This window comes from Artemia franciscana, chromosome 14, assembly GCF_032884065.1.
Source record: "Artemia franciscana chromosome 14, ASM3288406v1, whole genome shotgun sequence".
Lineage (NCBI taxonomy): Eukaryota > Metazoa > Arthropoda > Branchiopoda > Anostraca > Artemiidae > Artemia > Artemia franciscana.
Genome location: NC_088876.1, coordinates 22,180,092 through 22,204,299, shown reverse-complemented (window position 1 = coordinate 22,204,299; position 24,208 = coordinate 22,180,092). Strand labels below are relative to the sequence as shown.

Below are 24,208 nucleotides of genomic sequence, written 5' to 3'. Positions count from 1 at the left end.
CAATAGACAAGGCCTTAATTTCAAATGGTTCCAACAATTCCTTTGATTCTGCTCTAGGTTGGCATATATTTAATAATCCGTCCCACATGATACTTTTTGAAAACTCTTCACTCATTAGTAATGATTTGGGAATAAAACAGGTGGTTCGAGAATCAATTGAAATTAATCTCAAAATAAATAAAAATATTTCTTTGAACAGGGACTTGGGAGAATACTCACTAAATTCTTTATACTCAAATTTAATTAAAAATGATCTAACAAAATATTTTACTAAACCAATTTATAATAGTACTGAACCAACTACGAAAAGGCCTTTGAGACAGGCTGCTAAACAAGCAAGATTAGCTTTAAGAAATTGCATCTAATCATTTTATTCTCTTTAGTTTGAATGAGTTTATATTTCTTCATTTCATTCTTTTCGCCAGTCCTGGTTGAACTTCGCTGAAGTAAGGATGCTAGGGCTATATTTTTAAAAAAAATTGTTTTAATAAGTGTTTTTATATTCAGTTTTAATTCTCACAATTTGATGTAAGTTCTTTTATATATATATATAGTATTGTATTGTGCTGAAGACGGCCCTTGGACATAGGGCCGAAATATCTACATAAATAATTTCCATTGTCTTGAAAAAACTTTCCCTATTGTTTCTACGTTGTATTTGTTTGTTATGGAAAGGCAGTGTGGTCTTCGTCGCTATTTTATGGATAATTTTGATGGAGTTTGTCCGACCAAGGCCATGGAACACCGTGGAATCAAATGGGAAAGAAAAACTCTCACAGACTTGGATTATAGGGCAGGTACTTATATCAACGGACAATTCAGATAGCTAAGAAACAACTTACCCTTAGTATCATCAAGATAGAGTTTCATCAAGAATCCAAATATGACAATCGTGTCCGTCGCAAATGCTTTCAAGAAATACTTTTCAATTGTCTTTAATTTTCTTGTTACAGTTCTGAGTGTAAATGTAACTTTGTGTCCTAGCTATCTGAATTGTCCATTAATATGAATATCTATCGATTATAACGATGATTTGAGTGTCTTAGATTAAAAATGTTTGCAAAGTGAATGATTTTTTTGGAGGCTCTGAGAGTTTAGGGTCGAAGAAAAGACTCGAATCTTAATGTCAAGAAGACTAGAAGACTAGAAGACTCGCTTAGACTGGGAGTAAGAAAAGGCGAAGAATGTTGGGTACCGAGAATATCGATCTAATGGACAGTTTCACTTACTTAGGTAAAAATAACTCGTAACTAACTCCTTTGTCTCGTAAATAACTTGTAAATAGCACATAAATAACTCGATGGGTGCAGTGAAGATTTAGAAGTAGAAAAGCCAAGGCCTAGGGCGTTTTCTTATGGTTGGATAAAGTTTGCAAGAATGGGAAGATAAGTTTGCGAACCAAAATCAGACTACTAGAAGCTACAGTGATCAAGTATGCTTCTGAAATGTTGATGCTCCGAAAGACCGAGGGGGATTTCTTAGATCATTTCCAGAGGAATTGTCTACGGATTCTTTTAGGCACTCGTCTGACTTACCATGCTTCAAATCGTAGGCTGAAAGAAAAAGGTGCTTCGACCCCACTTTGTAGAGCTATAATAAGAGAAAGGTCAAGATCGCTAGGACACGTTCAGTGAAGGGAGGATGCCAGATTGCCAAATATGGTACTTGTCAGTCAGCCATCTAGCGACAAACGAAAGGCAGGAGATCCCCAAATTGGTTTAGAGTAGGTCAGAGGAAGGATTTAAAGAAAATGGGAGCTTACTTTGGAGGATGTAATAAGCTAGGCTTTGAATAGATTGGGAGGGAGGAGTATGTGTAGCTTTAATGGACTCAGGCGGCGTGGTGTTGCAAGGGTTGTCAATTGTGGCAGTAGTAGTAACCTGGACATGCTGGTGGCTTTAAGAATGTGTTGTTTAGGATTTGCCCCAGGTTTGCAAGTAATATTATAAAAACCTATTTTCACAGACTCATAGCCTGAGCCGATTTAGTGTTAAAAAGAGGTTAAAAGAGTTGTGATGCATTTGGGAAAAGAGGACATGAGGGGGGGGTGTAGGTGCCCTCTAATCAATTTTGAATCTTAAAAGGGGCACTACATTTTCTGGTTTTCAATCGAATGAGCCCTCTCCAAGGCTTATACACCCGCTCCTTCCCAAAAAAACCGTAATGTTAATAATAGGCAACTAGTATAACTTACAGTCCTTGCCCTGAGAATTGTCGGGGGAGGGATTGTTATCCACAAAGAAATAATAAATGGACCGTAATTATGCTGAAAAAATAGCTATTTCAAAACTTTGATTGGGTGTGTGGGTAAATCATTGGAGTGAGGGGGAGGGGGCTAGTTGTTTTCTAATCACTTTTAAAAATTAAAAGAAAATTAAAAATTAAAAAATGAAAAATTAAAAGTTAAAAAGAACTTTTGAAAATTCAAACTTTTCAAAATTTGAAAATTAAAAACTAAAAAAGGCACTAGAACTTCTCTATTTTTAATTGAATGAGCCCCTATCGAAGTTTCTATGACAATCCCTTCAATACAAGTGCCCTGGTCTAAAAAAAATAATAATAGATTGCGCATACATCGCTCTTTGCTTATTCAGTGCTATTTCACTGCCTATGATTTAGCCTAAAAAGTTCAACTTTAGCATAAAGAATGAGGTGTTGAAGAGGGGGGTTGCCCCCCTTATATACGTAGTGAATTCAGCTCGTTTTAAATTTTAATGTTACTCCTTACTTTCAGTTGAAAAAAGTTATTTTTAATTTAGCTTCTGATCATTCCTCAAATCATGCCCAGACTACAAAATAACCAAATACCAAATACCAATACCAAACTATTAACCAAAATATGATGTGGACAGTCAGTCCAAAAAACAGACAATTTATTGCTGGATTGTGTATGTACCAATAACTGTAAATTGGTTGGTAGCTTCTCGCTTTTAGGTTTTCCGCTTGTGAGTTTAAATATTCAAATGTAAATAGAATTTTAAACAAGATTTATTGAACAAGTTCTTAATACTAATTTTATTAAAGAAATTCTTCTTTTTTAATTTTTTTTAAAACGACTGCTGAAACATAAGGACCGTTTAACTAGAATAAGAAAATTTTTTAAGTAACAGCTCATTTGGTAGCAACTGGTTGAAGGGCAGGCCAGATCTTAAAAAAAGGTCAGTAGAATTTTTTACTTCCAGCTGAATGAGCCCCCTCCAAAGTTTATTTGAACACTATCTCATAAATATCTTATACCTTAACAACTAACAGGCTACATAGCTTAAAACCCTTGCCTGGGGCTGGAAAGGGGATTGTCAAACCCAGGGGCATGTTTATTTGACGTTTGGGCTATTTTGAACAAAATACCTATTCCAAAATTTTGATCTGATGCGTTTGAGGGAAAAAAAGTATGGCAGGTGACTCGTTGCCCCCCAATCACTTTGACTGTGTAAAAAGGTGCTAGAACTTATAATTTGCAATCGAGCAAGTCCCTTCGGAGTTTAAACGACCACTCCTTCCATATAAAGTACCTCAGGAAAAAAATAAATAGATAATTAAATATTTATTCATTGAAACCTAATGCCTCTTTACTACAGAAAACACTCTAGGATTGCCTCTGACTTAAAATAAATAAAAAAAAATTCAACTGAAAGTAAGGAGCAACATTAAAACTTAAAGTGAACAGAAATTATTACGTGTATTAGGGGGTTGCTCCTGCTCAACATCTCGATATTTACGCTAAAGCTTGAATTCTCTCTCAATTCTTTAAGAACGACGCCTGAAACCTTATGTTCGTTTAACTATAACAACAAGAAACTTTTTTTTAACAAACCTAAGAACTTTAGCGTAAAGAGCGAGGTGCTGAAGACCTCGATCCCACTCAAAAAGTGAAGTTAGGTTAATCTTGTTAAATATGCCAAAACATAATGAAAATATTATACTTTAGAAACAAATTTGGGATATATATATATGACCAATAGGGGGGGGGGGGAAGGTAAAGTATAGCGGGTCTACATGCAACATATGTTAGCAACAATTATTCTATGTATTATAAAATAAGAATTGTTTTCTAGCTAATGTATTCTGTTACCCGCCCCTTGTTTTCCACTGAGCGTAAGCAAATTGTCTCTTAATACAGACAGATGAAACCTATTTTTCTCAAGTTTTACACAGCGTAACTTGTGAGCGGGATCACTCTGACAAATAATTGCCAGAAATTATTTTGCGTATGAATGGGTTGCCCCCTTCCTCAGTACCTTGCTCTTCACCCTAAAGTTTCTAGCACTTTTAAGAACTTCCTATTCTAATTAAACTGCCCTTGTGTTCCAGGAGTCGTTCTTACAAAATTTGGACAAACAATCAAACTTTAAAAACAAACACTATCTATTTACTTTTATTGCTAAAAATTTCGAAAACTTTTGAATGTTCAAGTTATAAAAGAAAATGTGCTTAAAGTGTATATTTTTAGTGAAGTGCAAATCATATTCTAGTCTTAGAAGATACGGGGGATTGTCTTCTTTTCTTTGTGGCAGTATCTGCTAGTTTTATGTTTAACTTGGCTATTTATTTAAATTTCTGTTCCTGTTGGGTTTTATTTATCTATTGATAGTGATCTATGGTTGCTTTATGCTTGGTATATAATTTGACTTTATTTCTGCTTATCTTTAGTTCACTGTTGCATTTTACTTTTCTTTGTAAAACCCCTATTGCAAAAACTTTCTTTTTTTAGATTAATTCCGAACAACATCAGGTTCGCAATTCATTTCAGCATAAAAGAAGATAGTGTATAGCCTATACTTGAATTCATAGTGTTCTTTACCAATTGGCAATTGAGTAGGATGTCTGTCTATATACGTTGCACAATTCCACTATATAACCTGCAAAATTCACTCAGTTGGAAGTTGAGATTTATAGTTCCTTTTTCAAATTAAATAAAAAAAAAGTTTTTTTAAATGAAAGTAAGGAGTAACATTATCTTATCTGCAATTAAATAAAAAAAAAAAACATGTTTTTTAACTGAAAGTAACGAGCGATATTAAAACTTAAAACGAACAGAAATTACTCCGTATACGAAAGGGGCTTTTCCTCTTCAACGCCTCGCTCTTTACGCTATAGTTTGACTCTTTCTCTTAACTGTACTTTTAAGACAGTAAGAAACTTTAGCGTAAAGAGCGGGGCGTTGAGGAGGAAAAGCCCCTTTCATATACGGAGTAATTTCTGTTCGTTTTAAGTTTTAATGTTGCTCCTTACTTTCATTTAAAAAAAAACTTGTTTTTTTATTTAATTTCAGGTTGGCTCTCCGCACATAAATAATTAAAACGAAATTTGCATATTAGTTAATTGCAATTAATCATAAGATTTTTGAGAAAAAAGGAGCGAGCCAGGAGGCCTAGTCGCCCTCCAATTTTTTGATTACTTAAAAAAGCAACTACAACTTTTAATTTTTTACAAACGTTTTCATTGGTAAAAAATATACGTAACTTACAAATTAATTTACGTAACGAACTTCTATATTCGTATGTTTTAATTGCGTGTATGAGGAGGTCTAACCCTCGTCGATACCTTGCTCTTTCCCCTAAAGCTTAAATTTTGTCCCAATTTCTTAAGAATGAGCTCCAAATTACAAAGGCCGTAGAATAAATAGTTGAAATTACTAAAAATACCTTAGCGTAAAGAGTGAGGTATAACGAGGAAGTAAGCTCCTTATATGCGTAATTTTGTTCCTTTTAAGTTTTAATGCTGCCCCTTACTTTCAGTAGAAAAACTTTTCATATTTATTTTTTCATTATTTTTTCAAATAATGCTAGAAAATCCTGCGCCCCCTTCATTTAAATTCTCTTCCCCCATGAGAATTTTCTCTATGGAAATATCCTCCCACTTAACCCCTCCTCAAATCTCCCCCTAAACAAAAAAATATCCCTGAAAACGTCCTTACACTGCCCAGTAACCATTACTACATGTAAACACTGGTCAAAGTTTGTAACTTGCAGCCCCTCCCACGGGGACCGCGGGGGAGTAAGTCATCCCTAAAGACATGGTTATTAAGTTTTGTAGACTATGGTGAAAAAATGGCTATCTTAGAATTTTGATTCGGTGACTTTTGGGGAAAATAAGCATAGGAGGGGGCCTAGATGCCCTCCAATTTTTTGGTCACTTTAAAAGGGCATTAGAACTTTTAATTTCCGTTAGAATGGGCCCTCTTGCGACATTCTAGGAGCACCCAGTCGATACGATCACCCCTGGGGAAAACAAACAACAACAAAAAAAAAAAAAAAAAACAAATAAACACGCATGCGTGATCTGTCTTCTGGCAAAAAATGCGAAATTCCACATTTTCGTAGATAGGAGCTTGAAACTTCTACAATAAGGTTCTCTGATACGCTGAATCTGATGGTGTGATTTTTGATGGGTATAACCGATCTTGATGAAACTTATATATTTAAAATCAGTATTAAAATGCGATTCTTTTGATGTAACTATTGGTATCAAAATTCCATTTTTTAGAATTTCGGTTACTATTGAGCCGGGTCGCTCCTTACTACAGTTCGTTACCACGAACTGTTTGAACATTTTAATGCTGATTTTAAACATATAAGTTTCATCAAGTTTAGTCTTACCCATTAAAAGTTGCGAGCCTGAGAAAATTTGCCCTATTTTAGAAAATAGGGGAAAACACCCCGTAAAAGTCATAGGATATAACGAAAATCACACCATCAGATTCAGGGTATCAGAAAACCCTATTGCAGAAGTTCCAAGCTCCTATCTACAAAAATGTGGAATATTGTATTTTTTGCCAGAAGACAAATCACAGATGCGTGTTTATTTATTTTTCCCCAGGGGTGATCGTATCGACCCAGTGGTCCTAGAATTTTGCAAGAGGGCTAATTCGAACGGAAATGAAAAGTTCTAGTTCCTTTTTTTCTAGTGCCTTTTTCCTAGTGCCCAAAAAAATTAGAGGGCATTTAGGCCCCTTCACACGCTCATTTTTTCCGAATGACGTCTGATCACAATTCTGAGATAGCCATTTTATTCAGCATAGTCGAAAAACCTTATAACTATGTCTTTGGGGACGACTTATTCTCCCACAGTCCCCATGGGAGGAGCTGCAAGTTACAAACTTTGACCAGTGTTTACATACAGTAATGGTTATTGGGAAATGTACGGACGTTTTCAGGGAGATTTTTTGGTTGGGAAGAGGGGTTGAGAAGAGGGAGTTATGTGGGGGAAATTTTCCATGGAGGAATTTGCCTTGGGGGGAAAAGATTCCCATGAAGGGGGCGCGGCATGTTCTAGCATTATTAAAAAAAATGAGAAAATAAATATGTAAAAGTTTTTTTCAACTGAAAGTAAGGAGCAGCATTAAAACTTAAAACGAACAGAAATTATTACGCATGTGAGGGGTTCACCTCCTCCTAATACCTCGCTCTTTGCGCTAAAGTATTTTTAGTAATTTCAACTATTTATTCTACGGCCTTGTGATTCAGGGGTCATTCTTAAGGAATTGGGACAAAATTTAAGCTTTAGTGTAAAGAACAAGATATTGACGAGGGGGAGAACCCCCTCATATACGTAATAAAAACATACTAATATAGAAGTTCGTTACGTTCAGAAACTAAAAAAACAAAAAACAAGTCTTTTAAATGAAAGTGAAGAGCGACATTAAAACTTAAAACGAACAGAAATTACTCCGTATATGAAAGGGGCTGTTCCCTCCTCAACACCCCGCTCTTTACGCTAAAGTTTTTTCCTGTTTTAAAAAGTAGAGTTGAGAGAAAGAGTCAAACTTTAGCGTAAAGAGCGGGGTGTTCAGGAGGGAACAGCCTCTTTCATATACGGAGTAATTTCCGTTCGTTTTAGTTTTAATGTCGCTCCTTACTTTCATTTAAAAACTTGTTTGTTTTTTTGTTTAATTATGTCCCAAAAGCGATCAGATTTCAGTCATTCCACTTACAATGCTCTTTTTAGCTGCCCTTTCAAGTAGATACAAGATAAAAATTCGTTGATAGCAATTTTTGTTCAAAATAATCTTAAGACTAAATATTTAAGCCCCATCCCTCAGCTACTTCGGTAAGAGCTACACATTACGTAATACGTCCATCGTTTACATATAGGATGGGTTTTAAATCCCCTGAAAAGATCAGGAGAGGGCTCGTTTAATCGGAAATAGAAAGTTCTTGTATCCCTCTTATGTGACCAAGATGATTGCAGGGCAATTATTAACATAACTTACGAATTAACTTACGTAACGAACTTCTATATTCGCATGTTTTTATTGCGCATATGAGGGGGCTCACCCCTCGTCGATACCTCGCTCTTTACACTAAAGCTTAAATTTTGTCCCAATTCCTTAAGAATGACCTCTGAATCACAAAGACCGTAGAAAAAATAGTTTTAATTACTAAAAATATTTTAGCGCAAAGAATGAGGTTATACAAGGAGGTAAATCCCTCATTTTTGTTCGTTTCAAGTTTTAATGCTGCTTCTTGAATTCAGTAGAAAAATCTTTTCATATTTATTTTTCATTGTTTTTTCAAATAATGCTAGAAAATCCTGTGCTCCCTTAATTGAAATTCTCTCCCCCCATGAGAAGTTCCTCCATGGAAATATCCTCCAATGGAACCCTCCCCCCTTAAAACTCCCCCTAAACCAAAAAAATCCATCTGAAAACGACTGTACACTTCCCAGTAACCATTACTATATGTAAACACAAGTCAAAGTTTATAACTTGCAGCCCCTCCCACGGGGACTGCGGGGGAGTAAGTCGTCTCCAAAGACATAGTTACTGGGTTTTTCGACTATGGTGAATAAAATGGCTATCTCAGAATTTTGATTCAGTGAATTTGGGAAAAAAATGAGCGTGGGAGGGGGCCTAAGTGCCCTCCAATTTTTTTGTCACTAAAAAGGGCAATATAGCTTTTGACTTCCGTTAGAATGAGCCCTCTCACGACATTCCAGGACCACTGAGTCGATACGATCACCCATGGAAAAAAAACAAAAAAAAACAAAAAAAAACAAATAAACACGCATCCGTTATTTGTCTTCTCGCAAAAAATGCGAAGTTCCACGTTTTTGTAGATAGGATCTTGAAAGTTCTATAATAAGGTTTTCTGATACGCTGAATCTGATGGTGTGATTTTTGTTAAGATTGTATGACCTTTAGGGGGGTTTTTCCCCCTATTTTCTAAAGTTAGGTATATTTTCTCAGGCTCGTAACTTTTGATGGGTAAGACTAATCTGGATGAAACTTATACATTTAAAATCAGCATTAAAATGCAATTCTTCTGATGTAACTATTGGTATCAAAATTCCATTTTTTAGAGTTTTGGTGACTATTGAGCCGTGTCGCTCCTTACTATAGTTCGTTACCACGAACTGCTTGATAGAGGTGTGGTCTTGGTGCCAGTAATTGAATGAAATTCATAATCTATGAAAACTCCAAAGTGACGATCTACACAAATACAAAACAGCAATTTTGGCCCGTGCAGAGCAAACATTCCATTCACCAAAAATTGTTGAGATTTTTGAAAGGGTACTTATATAGGCCATACTGGCGCATGGTATAAAAGTCATCCTTAAACTTACATGCCACACATGACAATTTTACCATTATTACGCACGGTTATAGAGCATCACATAGGTCAATACGAGCTATTAGGGGGGAGGGGGCTAGAAGATGTTTTATGGAGAGGAGAGACACATAGGGCATCAGAAAGCGTTAAAAAGCATTGTTAAAAACGTCAAAAAGTGTCCGAGTCTTTAGTTTCCTACTGAGAGGGGCATCAGATGGATTGGATGAACAGTTGTATAAATATAGACTAAGTTGAATATCTGTTTCGGGCCTCCCATCATTTGGAAGAATACATGTAGCCTATATAGGAATGAATACAGGATGAACCGTGCAGTATGGTAGCTGAAGGGATGAAAACTTCCCTGTTATTGTTGAAACAATAGTTTTTGCCCGCTCTTTGTGCTAAAGTTTGACTTCTTCCCCACCCCTTTTTTCAGAACGAATACTCTCACTCAAGAGCAAGGGTGTAAAATACCTTTCACGAAGTCTTAAGATTGGGAGAGGGGCTAATTGAAGCGCTTGGCGTTTAACAATAAACATTTCATTTCAAATACTATAAAAGGCAATTGGTAAGCAAGATGCTTTCAAGTATTGGTTGGCATATTTGTTTTAATCAAAGAGGTTATCAGTGAAACGCTACTAAAACTTTAGCGTACTGAGCTGGAAGTTGAGGTAGGCGGGGGCTACTCAGATAAAGAATAATTTGGTCTTAGGATTCAGTATCTCTCTTTCCTTTTATAAAAATTAGTTTGTTTCTCTATCTATTTTCATTAATTCTTTTCTTTCATTCAGATTATCAATTTAAGTGAATAAAATATCCAACATTCTTCAAGATGGATTTTCCCAAATTCCTAGATCGAGTTTTGCAATTAAATTATAGTTAATGTGTCGGTTTGTATAGCTTACTCAGTAACAAGTTTTAATAAGCAAAAATGGCAAACAGTATAAGCCAAAGAACCTGAAACAGTTGATAAACCGGTAGTCAATTTTTTTTACAAGTATAATCAGCTTATCAGTTCCCTTGTCTGGAAGATTCCCTGCAATGCCTAAGTGTAGAGCATTTATGATGTAATCTTCAGAACAAAATGACACTCAACTTTTACCTCTTGCGCAATACTACATGTTCTTGTCATTATTACTACTACTAATGAACCAATCCTGCTTCCTTACCAATATTGTTTGCTACAAACACAGACATCAAAAGGCTACAACCCAAACCAACTATCATTATAAAGAGCTACATTTTTTTACGTCGAGAGATAATTTACCATTTCAATGTGCTTGACAGGTCATTATTGTTTAGCTCAAGTGAGTAAATTTCGAACCTGAATTGTTTGACGAAATTGTTTTATAGCTTTTTTTCAACCTTCTTGCAACCCATTTGATCCCCGCGTCAATAATGACATACCTTGTTACGGAAAAAATAATCACTGTAATTAGATTTTGGTGCAACCGAACATTGCTGACGAACAATACCGGCTGGGCAAATATCTAAGACTCAATTCTGGAAATTCTCTGTGCAAAACAGAAGACAAAAGCGAATAAGGTAATGCTTCTGCTATATTTGTCAAGTCCCTAAATAGGTTCGATAGCGGCAATTGAAGCGAGTCTTTAAAAATCTTACTTCCTAATTAAACTATAATGAAAGTAAAACACTACTTAGGAGAGCTATTTGAGATAGATCCTGAAAGGAGTGAAGGGGGGAGGGCCTTATCTCATGCCTTTAAGTTTGATGAATTGTTTAGACGTCCTCAGCGCTAATAGTATATTATCGGGTTTGTTTGTAGACCCTGAAAATAATCTGAATTTTAACGTTCCTTTTTTCTTTAAAAGAATCCCTTTCTGAAAAATCGGAATGGGACGGCAACAACGAAAGAAAATTGCACAATAGTAGCTCGAGATGAAATGAAAGATCTATAATTTGCAATATAGTATAGTGACAGTAATACTAATTTTATTTTTAAGGAATTACTACAGTGTTATTTGGGTTCAAAAAAATGTAAAACAAATGTAAATAAGTTTGTAGTTATGAACTGTAGGTAAGGAGGGACTTGCCCAAAAGTAACCGAAACTGTATAAAACTGAGCTTTTACAACAAAAGTTATATAAAAAGAATTGACATGTTATGCTTATTTCAAATATAAATATTCATTAACTTTAATGTTACTCAGTGAAAACTACGAGCTACGAAAAAAATATAAGCGTATGAGAGAATTAAATAAAAAAAATACAAGTTTTTTTTAGCTTAAAGTAAGGAGCGACATTAAAACTTAAAACGAACAGAAATTACTTCATATATGAAACGGGCTGCTTCCTCATCAACACCCCGCTCTTTACGCTAAAGTTTGACTCTTTCTCTCAACTCTTCTTTTTAAAACAGTACAAAACTTTAGCGTAAAGAGCGGGGCGTTGATGAGGAAGCAGCCCCTTTCATATACGAAGTAATTTCTCTCCGTTTTAATTTTTAATGTCGCTCCTTACTTTCGGTTAAAAAAACTTGTCTTTTCTTGTTTAATTTCTAAACGTTTTTTAATCAATACATGTTTTGATTTTGGCTCTCCGCAGAGGAATAATTAAAACGAAATTTGTATATTTTTCTTTTTTTTTGCTAAATGGCTTTCTCATAGTTTTGATCGAAATTTTGGTTAACTCCGATTTTTTGGTTACTTAGAAAGGCAACTAGAACTTTTAATTTTTTACGAATGATTTTATTATTAAAAGACATACGTAACTTATAAATTAGTTTACGTAACGAACTTTTGTATTTCAATTTTTAGTACGTATATGAGGTTCACCGCCTTGTCAGTACCTCGCTTTTTACACTAAAGCTCAAATTTTGTCCCAATTCATTAAGAATGACCCCTGAACCACAAAAGCCGTAGAATAAATAGTTGAAATTACTAAAAATACTTTAGCGTAAAGAGCGAAGTATTAGGAGGAGGTGAGCCCTTCATAAGCCTTATAATTTCTGTTGCTTTTAAGTTTTAATGCTGCTCCTTACTTCCAGTTGAAAAAACTTTTTCATATTTATTTTTTGATTGTTTTTTTTAATAATGCTTGAAAATCCTGCGCTACCTTCATGGAAATTTTCTTCCCCCATGACAAATTCCTCGATGAAAAGCTCCCTCAACATACCCCCTCTTCTCAACCCCTCCCCCAACCAAAAAATCCCCCTGAAAACGTCTGTACACTTCCCAATAACCATTACTATATGTAAGCCCTGGTCAAAGTTTGTAACTTGTAGCCCCTCCCACAGGGACTGTGGGGAAGTAAGTTGTCCTCAAAGACATAGTTATTTTTTTCGACTACGCTGAATAAAATGGCTATCTCAGAATTTTGATCCGTTGACTTTGGGAAAATGATTAGCGTGGGAGGAGGCCTAGGTGCCCTCCAATTTTTTTGTCACTAAAAAGGGCTCTAGAACTTTTCACTTCCGATAGAATGAGCCGTCTCGCAACATTTTAGGACCACTGGGTTGATACGATTACCCTTGGAAAAAAAAATAAAACAGAAAAACAAATAAACACGCATCCGTGATCTGCCTTCTGGTAAAAAATACAAAATTCCACATTTTTGTAGATAGGAGCTTGAAACTTCTACAATAGAGTTCTCTGATACGCTGAATCTAACGGTGTGATTTTCGTTAAGATTCTACGACTTTTAGGGGGTGTTTCCTCCTATTTTTTTAAATAACGCAAATTTTCTCAGGCTCGTAACTTTTGATGGGTAAGATTAAACTTGATGAAACTTATATATTTAAAATCAGCATTAAAATGCAATTATTTTGGCGTAGCTGTTGGTATCAAAAATTCCATTTTTTAGAGTTTTGGTTGCTATTGAGCCGGGTCGCTCCTTACTACAGTTCGTTACCACGAACTGTTTGACTTTACTGCGGAAGTGTCAAGCTCATATCTGCAAAAATGAGGAATTAAGTATTTTTGCCAAAAAAACACCCCGAATTCGGGTTTATTTTTTATTTGTTGTTGTTTTTTTCCCCAGGGATGATCGTACTAAACCAATAGTTCTAGAAGATCACGAGAGGGCTGACACAACCGGAAATTAAATATTCTAGTGTCTCTTAAAGGACCAAAAAGATTGAAGGGCTACTAGCCCCCAAGTAGTCATCCGGTCAAAATTTTGAGATACCCATTTTCTTCAGCATAGATGAAACTTCCAATATTTAGCTATCTACTAATGACACGACCCCCCACAGTCCTTGGGGAACGGGCTGTAAGTTCTGTAATTTGCCCATTGTTTTTACATAGTATTTGTTATTAGGATATATATAGACATTTTTTAGGGTTGTGGGTAATTTTTGTAAGGGGAGAATTCTTCATGCGAAGGGAAGTTTTCGGGCATGAAATTTTCCGAGGAGAATTTTACACGGGGGAATTGGACAGAATTACTGTGCAAAATTTGTTTCATTTGTCTTTATTTTTTTGGTGACTGATTTAGTGGATAAGGATATCAAGTTGAAACTTTTAGAAACTGTTGAGGAGGAGGCACGTTTAACAAAATTAAAAGACACTATGTCTATCCAGGTTGTCAAAAGGCTGTATATATAATATAAAAAGGATCGCTAACGATTTTAGGTCTTAACTTTCAAGGTAGATTGGGCAGAGTATTGAACTAAATAAAAAAATACCTCCTTAGCCATGTTGTCAAAATGGTATATCTACAATATCACCAGACCAACGAAGCCAATCATGTTGAAGCTTTCAGAGAATGTTGAGGAGTGAACTGAATTAAATGAAAAGACATAATGTGTATTTATGTTGTAAAGAGGGCATGTCTGCAATATCTCAGGAATAGCTAAGCTTACTATGTTGATACTTTCAGGGAATGTTAAGGGGTTTGTTGAAGTAAATCAAAGGAAACTGTGGGCATCCAGATTGTGAACGAGCGTATCTGCAATATCTCAAGAACACTTAACGGCATTAAATTGAAACTTTCGGGCTATGTTGCCCTTTGTTGAATTAGATTAAAAGATACTACATAGGTGCTTCCAGATTTTCGAAAGGACATACTTGCGATTTTTCAGGTATATTATCTGCAATATATCAGGAATTACTGAAGGTGTTAAATTGAATATTTCAGGGAATGTTAAGTCAGATTTTGAACTAAATCAGAAGACGCTCTGTTGAACAAAAATATTGAGCCTTGCTAAACTTTTTGCATCCAGATTGTAAAGATCAGTGGAATCAGACTTGTTTCCGGTTGAGGTTCCCTTGGATCTAAAACTTTAATTGGAACATTTTTCTTGCCTGGAATTTTGAAAAAAATCAACATGGAATAAGAACATTTAACATTAAGAATCAATATAGCCATATTTTTCTTCTAACATTTATAGTCATTGATAAACTCCCCTTGGTTCCCCAAAATTAACTTTTAAATTTACTCGTTCTTTCCGCCCAAACTTTCAGCTGGGTTTCTTAGCCAGCAGGTTTATATCCTCCATCATTCCAGAGATATAGCAGATACGCGCTTTTGACAATCGTGATGAAAATAGTGAGTTTTGGTTTAGTTGGAAATACCCCCTCAACAATTCTTGGAATTTTCAACTTAATGAACTCAGCTGTTCCAGAGACTTCGTAGATACGCCATTTTGACAGTCTGGTTTTACATATTGTCTTTGGATTTAGCTCAAATTTTGATATTCTGAATGCACAAAGGGTTTTTTCATTCAGTTTAGATTTGAGTTCCGATTTACATTACATATGCTGTTAAGTGTTTCTGGGATGTTGCAGATACGCTCTTTTGACAAGCTCAACACACACAGCGTTCTTTGAATTAGTTCAACAGCTTCCTAAAAATTCCCTAAAAATTCAAACTAAATATCCATTAGTCGTTCCTGAGACGTTGCAGAGGCACCCTTTTGATATCCGGATGCATATGGTGTCACTTGATTTAGTTCAAAATCCCTCCCACTAATCCCCGATAGTTTCAACTTAATACCCTTAGCCATTCCTGAGATGTTGCAGATACACTTTTTTTACAATCTAGATGCAAAAAGTTTAGCAAGGCTCAATATTTTAGTTCAACAGAGCGTCTTCTGATTTAGTTCAAAATCTGACTTAACATTGTAAGGATTTATCAACAAAAAATAAGTATATAAAGTAGAACATCCATCTCACGTCACCAGAATGTTTTCATTTGCTATAGCATATTATAGAAAGACTAAAAACACATATAAATACAAAAATTTAAAAAGAGTATACAACTACTTAAGGTCTTCGATATTCATTAATTCTGAATTTCTGTAAAATATTCTGTTTTGGGGGTTTTCATTTACTATTAACACTGGCAATTCACTTATTCACTTAGGTAATTATTTGATTCTTGCTTTTCTCATTTTTAGCTTCATGGAGTTCTTTATTTTTCTTTGAAAAGCTTATTTTATGGAATTTTTTTAATAAATATCTTGTTTAACCTTAAGGACTACGAAAACAGTCTTTCAAACCATCAAATGCTTCTAAGCTTAATTACTACATTGCAAACTAACAATTTATGTTGAAGAGGCAAGGTATCTAGCATTAATATAAAAGGGGGGGGGGGTAATTTAAGCAGTGTGGTTAAGACAAGGGGTCACTGGGGATGAATTCTTCTACTTGAATTTAAGTGGGGACCCAATAAGTGTTGAAATCTAAGATTTTGTTGGCAATTATTTGGGAAACTAAAACACCCATCCGACGTAAATTCAACAGAATATTTTAGGGTTCAAGTTATTTGAAAAACTAAATTTAATTTCTATATCAAGAAAACCCTAGCAAAGAAGGGGTCCCGCATCAAGATGGTGAAGGTGTGCGATCATTTGGCCCATGGTGAAAAAGCAATTCCTTCAAAACCTGCGGCCCGCAAGTATGGTGAAGATACAAACCCTTCGAGGCCTAATCTCTCTAACCAAGGTGAGAATGTGGAGTATTCTACCATCCCAGACCAAAGCGGCAAGGATATTGCCAGCCTTTACTTAAAAGAAATCATAATCATTGAGGCCCGTAGATCGCAAAACGATATTTTTCTAGAAGGTAAATGGCTATATTACATGTATTAATGGTAAACTTAATGTTTTACGCATGGGCTACGAAACTTAGATAATTTTTTCCAGATAATAAGACATCGACAGAACCGTAGTTCAATGCTGTTGTTGTTGGCTTTGAAAGAAATAGCTAAAATAACATATTCTTTTCAGCCTTAATAAAACAGTGCCATTTCAAAAAGACAATAACTGCGTTGCTGGGGACACTGTCCGATAGTTCTGAGGGGTTTAAGGGCCTTGATTAAAAAACAGGTTTTTCAACACTGCTAAAGCAACGTACTCTTGTTCAGCTTAATAAATGGAAAATAGCTGTATTCGATAGTTTTCAGGAAGGGTGTTTAAGGGCCCAGGTCTTCGGATTAATAATATATTCTTTTTCAGGCTAATAATATATTCCCTTTCAGACTATTATAATTTTTTCAATAGATAATAAATTTTTTTTTATTTTTCCATGTTGCACCTAAAATGCCAGTGGTTGAGGATAATAATGTGGATCCTAGTTTGCTTGACGAATTGATGGGAGATTTGTTACAGGATTCCTTGGAGAAGAACCAGCCAACTTCTTCCCTGTAAGTGAAATTCTTTAAGACTCGTAACAAAATTTCAGTGCTAATGGGAAGGGGTCTCCCATGATCCTCAAAAACAGGACTATAGATCTTGTTTTCAGCTTAATAACAGCACTTAAAATGACTAAAAGAGCTTTTTATAGAAAACTGAAGAGTATAGGTCATGGCTGGAGGAAGGGAGTCAACTAGCCCCCCATTTAAGGAATCATTTCTAGTCGTTAAAATTTTCATTAGCAGTAAGGGCTCTCTACGTCCAAACGGGCATTCTAACCCTGAGTGGGCCTTACCCCCTCAAAAATTTACTTTTTTTAGGGGGGATGAACCATGTTAGCGTAGCACTCTCCCATATTAAATTTAGATACTTTCATAGCTGATCTGGGGCTTAGGAAGTACTATAAATGGGTAAATTACGAAATAACAACCGATGAGCCCGAAAAAGGACAAGCAGATCACAATTTGCCAAGTCCCCACAGTGACCATTAGAAGAAGGAACCAGGACAATTTGGAAGCTTTTCATTCCCCATATTGCCTGGATTTACTTGGTTTATTCCACCTTGCGTAATCTTCATATTTTCATAGCTGAGTTTGGAGACCTCTGCAATAGTCTTACAGGTGTTAGTATCCACTCGGATGCGATTGGCATAGTACACTCCTATGTTGGCAAGATTCGAGCCCTTCTAGACAAAAAGATTTGGGAGGAGTTGTAAGGGATAGTATTAATGCATCTATCGCAAATTTGTTTATTTAAATGAAAATTCTGGTGGAGTATATCAGCATTATGTACAAACGAAAATGTGGACACCCGATCTGCACTTGCACAATTTTCGGGATTTTTTCCAGAGTGCGTTGGTAGCATTTTTGGTAAGGCAGATAGTTATAATGAGATGAAAAGTGGTTCAGTAGTTTTATATATTGAAAGTTTTTATTTTAATGTTAAAAAATTTAGAAACAAATTTGTCTTAAGCAGCGGTAGGGGCAAGATTATTCTATCAAGAATACAGAATTGAGGGGGTTGCAAGGTGTACATCACTTTCGTCTTTATACGGCGCTTCAGTGCTTCAAGTACGCGGTAATTGTTGCAGGTCGTAGACCCATGGCAACAGATTTTACTAAGACACTTTTGGATGGTTTAGTAGTTAATAGGGGTGGGGAAGGGACAGAGTGTTCTAAAGTAGAATTTAACTGTTTAAAGGGGAAGCATCATGTAACACTTAAGGGGATAGAAATCTTCCAGAGGGATAACGATCATTTAGAGATTGGTGTTACATTTTTATGGAACAAAACATAATTCGAAGACGGTGAACGTTAAGATACAAAGGTAGTAATGTATTCGGTGAGGACTTCGTCCATCGAATAGGTGAAGCACTGGGAATGGTTTCTTCACAAGCCTGATAGCGAGTCTGATTCAATTCGACATTTCGTTTCCATTACAAATATTAGTTGGGTTTTTAGTAATAGCAAAAAGGGGATTCTTGGCACTTTCTATTGTCCAATGTGCCTTTCTAGATTCCGTACCGAATTAAAATTAAAACACCTCTTGAAGGACTTTGAGGTCGTGGGTACCAGTCGGGTGACAATGCTATCCTGCAGCTCAATAATTTCCAGAATTTGCTGTTGCAGAGCAAGAATATGACTTTAGATATCTAAGCTAAACTGATTGACTCGTTTTAAAGAACATTACGACATTGCAATCTCTTATACCGATGCACAAAGAGAATTTAGTAATACCCAGCAGTTGGTAGAGGTATTTGAGACATTGGGTGGGATGATTGTTGGGGCGCGGCCATGGTTGCACTTATAAAAAAAATGCAAATAAGACCATTTCACGGCTGCGCAATACAAATTATTCAATGATTCTATAACCAGAGAAAAAGTTGGTTATTAGAAATAAGGAAGTGAGTTGAGTTTGCAAAGCAAACATTGTTGAGGGTAATGGGGAAAAGTATGTCCGTGACCGTGATCATTTAAGTAATCCAATTTCATCGGAGAGAGTAATTCCCATGGACTTTCACATAAATCTTGTATTTTAAACTTTAAGAAGCATTACGTTCTCCTGGTTTACTTTCACAGTTTTAACTGTGGTTCGAAATTCATATTACCAGCGATGGCACGTTTGCAGAAAGGTGAAGTTGTATATGGTGCATAGGTAGATGCTTTTTTCTTATAATGTCATGCCCAAATCATCGGAGAAGCAGCAAATATTAGATTTCAAATCGAAAACAATTGATAATGGTAACGCGTACTTGAATAAATATGTTTTTTAGATTCCTATTGTTTTCTCACCAAATCAGTAAGTCTGATTTAATAATACAATTAAAGACAAGTGAAGATTTTAATAGTTTCCTCTCCTTAAACAGCGGCTTCCAGATGATGAAATGTATGGTTTATTAACGAGGAAGGGTGTTTATTCCTATGAGTACTATAACTTAAAGTCGAGGCTATTTGCTGAAAAATTGCCACCCATCGAAGCCTTTTATTATTCACTTTACTATCGTCAATGCAATACTGCCGACAATGAATTTGCTAAGAATGTATGGGCCAAGGAAGGGTATAAAACTGGGGAGGATTATTGTAAAATGCAAAGGGCAAGTGATGTATTGATGTTGTTAGATATTGTATGTAGAAACATGGATAAAACACGGAGTTTGGATTAGATTTGGGTTATTTCAGCTCCTAATTTGGTGATAAATTTAATTCTTAAAATCAGCAAAGAGAATTTAAGTCTAATCACCGACCTGGATCAGCATTCTGTCGTAGAGACATCAATGCGGGGAGGGAAGGTTTTTGCACAGATATCGTTTCCTGGAAACTGACCCAACCGGGTAATGCACCGGTGAAAAGTCGAATGCGGTTTTTCTGGATAAGAGCTCCCTTTATCCTCTGCAATGTCCCACTACTCTTTGCCTTGCGAGAATTACAAATGGCTGTGCAATCTTTGCGATCCAAGTTTCCCCAACATTGCCACTATTGAGGAGAATTGACCGGAAGGGTGGTTTTTTGAATTTGATTGTGGAATACCAGTGGAACTTCATGACTCGGTAAAGGAATTTGCTTTTCTCGTGCATAAACAGGCGGTGTCAAAGGACTCACGGACACGCGCACAGGCTGCTAAAATAAAATAAAGAGTTCTAAAATAAAGGAATCAACGCTAAAATGTAAAAGAACGATTTTATCGATGCAATTTCACAACAAGTGAGTTAGCAACAATGACTCACTACATTAAATATATTTACATAAATAAAATTTTAAACACTTTTTTACACAAGATAAGCACTAGAGAAAAACGACAAAAATTAAGCACTTAAACATTAAAAACACTTAGAAAATGACATCTACACATAAAATCGAGCTCCTCGAAAGGGGGCACGGGAGCCACGGTGGCCACTGACCGAATGTCAGATCCCCTCGGAGGGCGTAGTGGCCACCAAAGGCGATGGGTGGGGCCAGGGCCGGGAGTTGTAGAGATTAAAAAATAGTAAAATATTAAACAATTTTTAAATACAACAACGGTTTCACCTTATGCAAACACGGGACATACATACAAAAATATATAAAAAAAACACTAGAGAATTCTGCTGAGATGGAGGCTGAGATGAAACAGATCTTCCTCCCTCTAACTATTGGATTCTTTCAAGAACTAAACGATGTCTGTACTCTAAACATACATCCCAGTCCAAATTGAGAAAGTGACCGTGTGGGAGTGCCTTCAAATCATCTGCAAATTTATATACTCTGTTCGTTATGGCTTCAATGGCAATTTTCTCAATCCTAACCGTGTAGTTTTTAAATTTTAAAGAGCAAATTGCCATGACCTTCGCTCTTGGAAAAAAATTATTTTCTACATAGTATCATTAGACACTCATGTCGAAATTTTCCTTTTCATACTGTTTAGGCACCCCCTTACAGACTTTTTTGATTTCCTGATATTTCGTTTGCAAACAGTACACCTTTGGACCTGTAGGTAATGCATTGGGGATTAATACACTCCCCATCTTGGATTTTAGATATAAGAAACTATTTGTGACCTTGCTATTCACTAGTTCTGGGCAAATAGACTCGTCCCAGCTGGTATAGTCCATTCATGAGCTAATGTGCTCACCATTTTCCAGAGCGAGTCTGCAACCCCGTAATAAAGTTGAGCTGGTCCCTCCCCTGGCCAATGTAGCTTACACAAATTGTAATAAAAATCCAACATGAGTTTTTTGGAAGTCTCTAAAATTGCGCTACCAGCAGCAATATTTTTATTTAAAACTACACTTTCTTTTTCTATGCAAAAGGACTATATTGGAACTTATGATCATAAGTAACGTAAAGTTCGGATCGGTAATGATTCAAGCTCATTCTTTTGGATTTGTTACAACTTCACAGCAACTCCTATAGCGCACACTCTTATAAGTATTACCGGAATCTGAATTACTGTCGTTTGAATTACTGATTGTTGACTGACGAAAGTGTCGAAGTATGGCTTCTGAACAAATTGGAGGGCTCTATGATTTGGATTTGTTACAACTTCATAGCAACTCCTATAGCGCACACTCTCACAAATATTACCGAAATCTGAATTACTGACGTTTGAATTGCTGATTGTTTACTGACGGAAGTGTCGAAGTATGGCTTCTGACCGAATTGGAGGGCTCTATGAATCATTGTGAACCTGAAACCGGTGGCTAGTATCCACTGCAAGAGAACGCAGTGCACAAAAATATTCTGTTTTGGATGACGGTGGGCAATAAGCTTTTGTTTTGAAGATGTCCAGTGAATACCCACATCCTCTAACAAAGAATTATTATTGGAACTCAGTGATTCCTTTGAAACCAGTCTTTTTAAGCCTAGGATGTCAAAATCCTTTACTGAGTCATGAAGCTCCACTGGTATTTCATCTTCAGTTTCGAAAAACCACCCCTGCGGTCAATTCTCCTCAACGGTTGCAATTTCAGGGAAATATGGATTACAAGGATTGTCCACCCATTGGTAATTCTCACAAAGCAAAGAGTAGTGAGACATTGCAGACAGATAAAGTGATTATATATTCATAAAACCGTATCCGAATTTTCACCGGAGAGTTGTCCAGTCGGGTCAGTTTCCAGAATAAAATATCAGTGAAAAATGTATTCTCACTGCATTGATCTCTCTACAAATAAGTGCTCATCCACATAGGTAATCTCTCTACAAATAAGTGCTCATCCACATAGGTGATCAGACCTATTTTCTCTTTACTGATTTTAAGAAATAAATACATCACCAAATGAAGAGTTGAAAAATTTTAACCTTAATCCAACCAAAATTCCTCATAGATTTTATCCTTGGTTTTACATACAATATCCAAGAACATCAATACATCACTTGCAACGTAATTTTACAATATTCCTCCCCATTGTTATATTCTCCCTTGGCCCAGAATTTCTCAGAAGACTTTTAGTCGGCAGTGATGCATTGACGATCGTAAAGTGAATCACAAAATACTTCGATAACTGGCAATTTTTCCTCATATAGCCTCGAGATGGAGCTGGGCTCAAACCGGTATATGCCCTTACACGTAAAAAAATTTTACATTTCATTATCTGGAAAGCACTGTTTAAGGAGGGAAAAACTATTAAAATCGTCTTTTTTTTGTTCTTGAATCAATTGATTTAGTTATTTGGCGATTAATCTATAGGAATCTAAAAAAAAATATTTTATTCCAGTATGTGTTACCATTATCAATTGTTTTCCATTTGAAATCTAACAAAAGCAGCTTTGCAGAATTTTAGGGTAGGAAGTTATAAGAAAAAGAACCCTCTACCAATGTGCTATCTAAAACTTCACCTTTCTGCAAACGTGCCAACACTGGTACTATGAATTTCAAATCTTCGTTGGAATTGTGAATATAAACTCGTAGAGAATGTAGTTGCTAAGTGTTTAAACTATGTACGTATGTAAAACGATTTGCGTACCAGTCCACGAAAGTTACTCCACCCGATAAAAATAGATTACTTAAATGATTATGGGTACGGACTAGCGTTTCTCCACTACCCTCAACAAATTTCCCCTTACAAACTCATCACATTTCCTTAATTTTAATAACCAACTTGTTCTCTGGTGATACAGTCATTGGATAATTTGTATTGCGCAGCCGTGAAATTGACTTATTGACAGTTTTAATAAGTGCAACCCTGGCCACCCCACACAATCTCCCCCCCCCAATGCCAAAATATCCCTTGGCTAGCCCTTCTTGGATGACCATTCTTGGCCAAGGTTTTCCGTAATAGAAATTAAATATAGTTTTTCAAATAACTTGATCCTTAAAATCTTAGTTTTCCATTGAATTTAAGTCGAATAAATGTTTTATTTTACCAAATAATTGCCCTCAAAATTTTAGTTTTCAACATGTTTTGTGGTTCCACTTAAATTTAACTAGAATAACCTATCCCTATTGCCCCCTCCACTCCTTCTTAACGATACTGCTTACATTCCCCCCTTCTACATCATTGTTAGAAACCTACCCTCTCCAAATTAAATTGTTATCTTTCAATATAGCATTTAAGCTTAGAAGAATTTTATGGTCTGAAAGACTGTTTTCGTGGTCTACAAGGCTAAACAAGACAATTATGAAAAAAACTTTTCCGTAAAATTAGTTTTCAAAGAAAAGTAAGGAACCCAATTAAACCAAAAATGAGTAAAAATAGAATCAAACATTCTACCTAAGTGTATTTGACTGTTAATAGTTACTGGATAGCCGCCCCCCCAAAAAAAAAACAAACAAAAAATATTTGACAGAAAACTGAGAATTTATGAGTACCGTACACCGTAAATGTTTTTATTCCCTGATTAGGTTTTTGCTTTTATCTGTTATATATGTTTTTATTCTTTTATAAATTGTTATGGTAAATGAAAGCATTCTGGTGTGGGATGTTCTATTCTTCATGTCTATTATTTGCAGATAAGTCTTTGCAGTTGAGCTACAAAAGTTCTATACAACACCGTTTAAATGCAATATAAGAACATTCTGAAATAAAGATTTTAGTATTAGTTTTTTCATCCAATGGTTTTATCACATCCTCCCCCAATAAATTTGAG

The 24,208-nt window shown here is 35.7% G+C and overlaps 1 long non-coding RNA gene across 4 annotated transcripts in view; it reads right to left on the bottom strand.

Annotated features, from left to right (window-relative positions):
- The window catches only part of LOC136035455 (uncharacterized), a 132,582-nt gene that overhangs the window by 56,466 nt on the left and 51,908 nt on the right, over nt 1–24,208 (bottom strand). For 3 of the 4 annotated variants that reach the window (XR_010619433.1, XR_010619431.1, XR_010619429.1), the window contains exon 2: nt 19,888–20,260. The exons of the other annotated variant lie outside the window; for it this stretch is intronic. This is a non-coding gene — a long non-coding RNA (uncharacterized LOC136035455). The remainder of the gene's footprint in view (nt 1–19,887; nt 20,261–24,208) is intronic. 4 annotated transcript variants of the gene reach the window in all.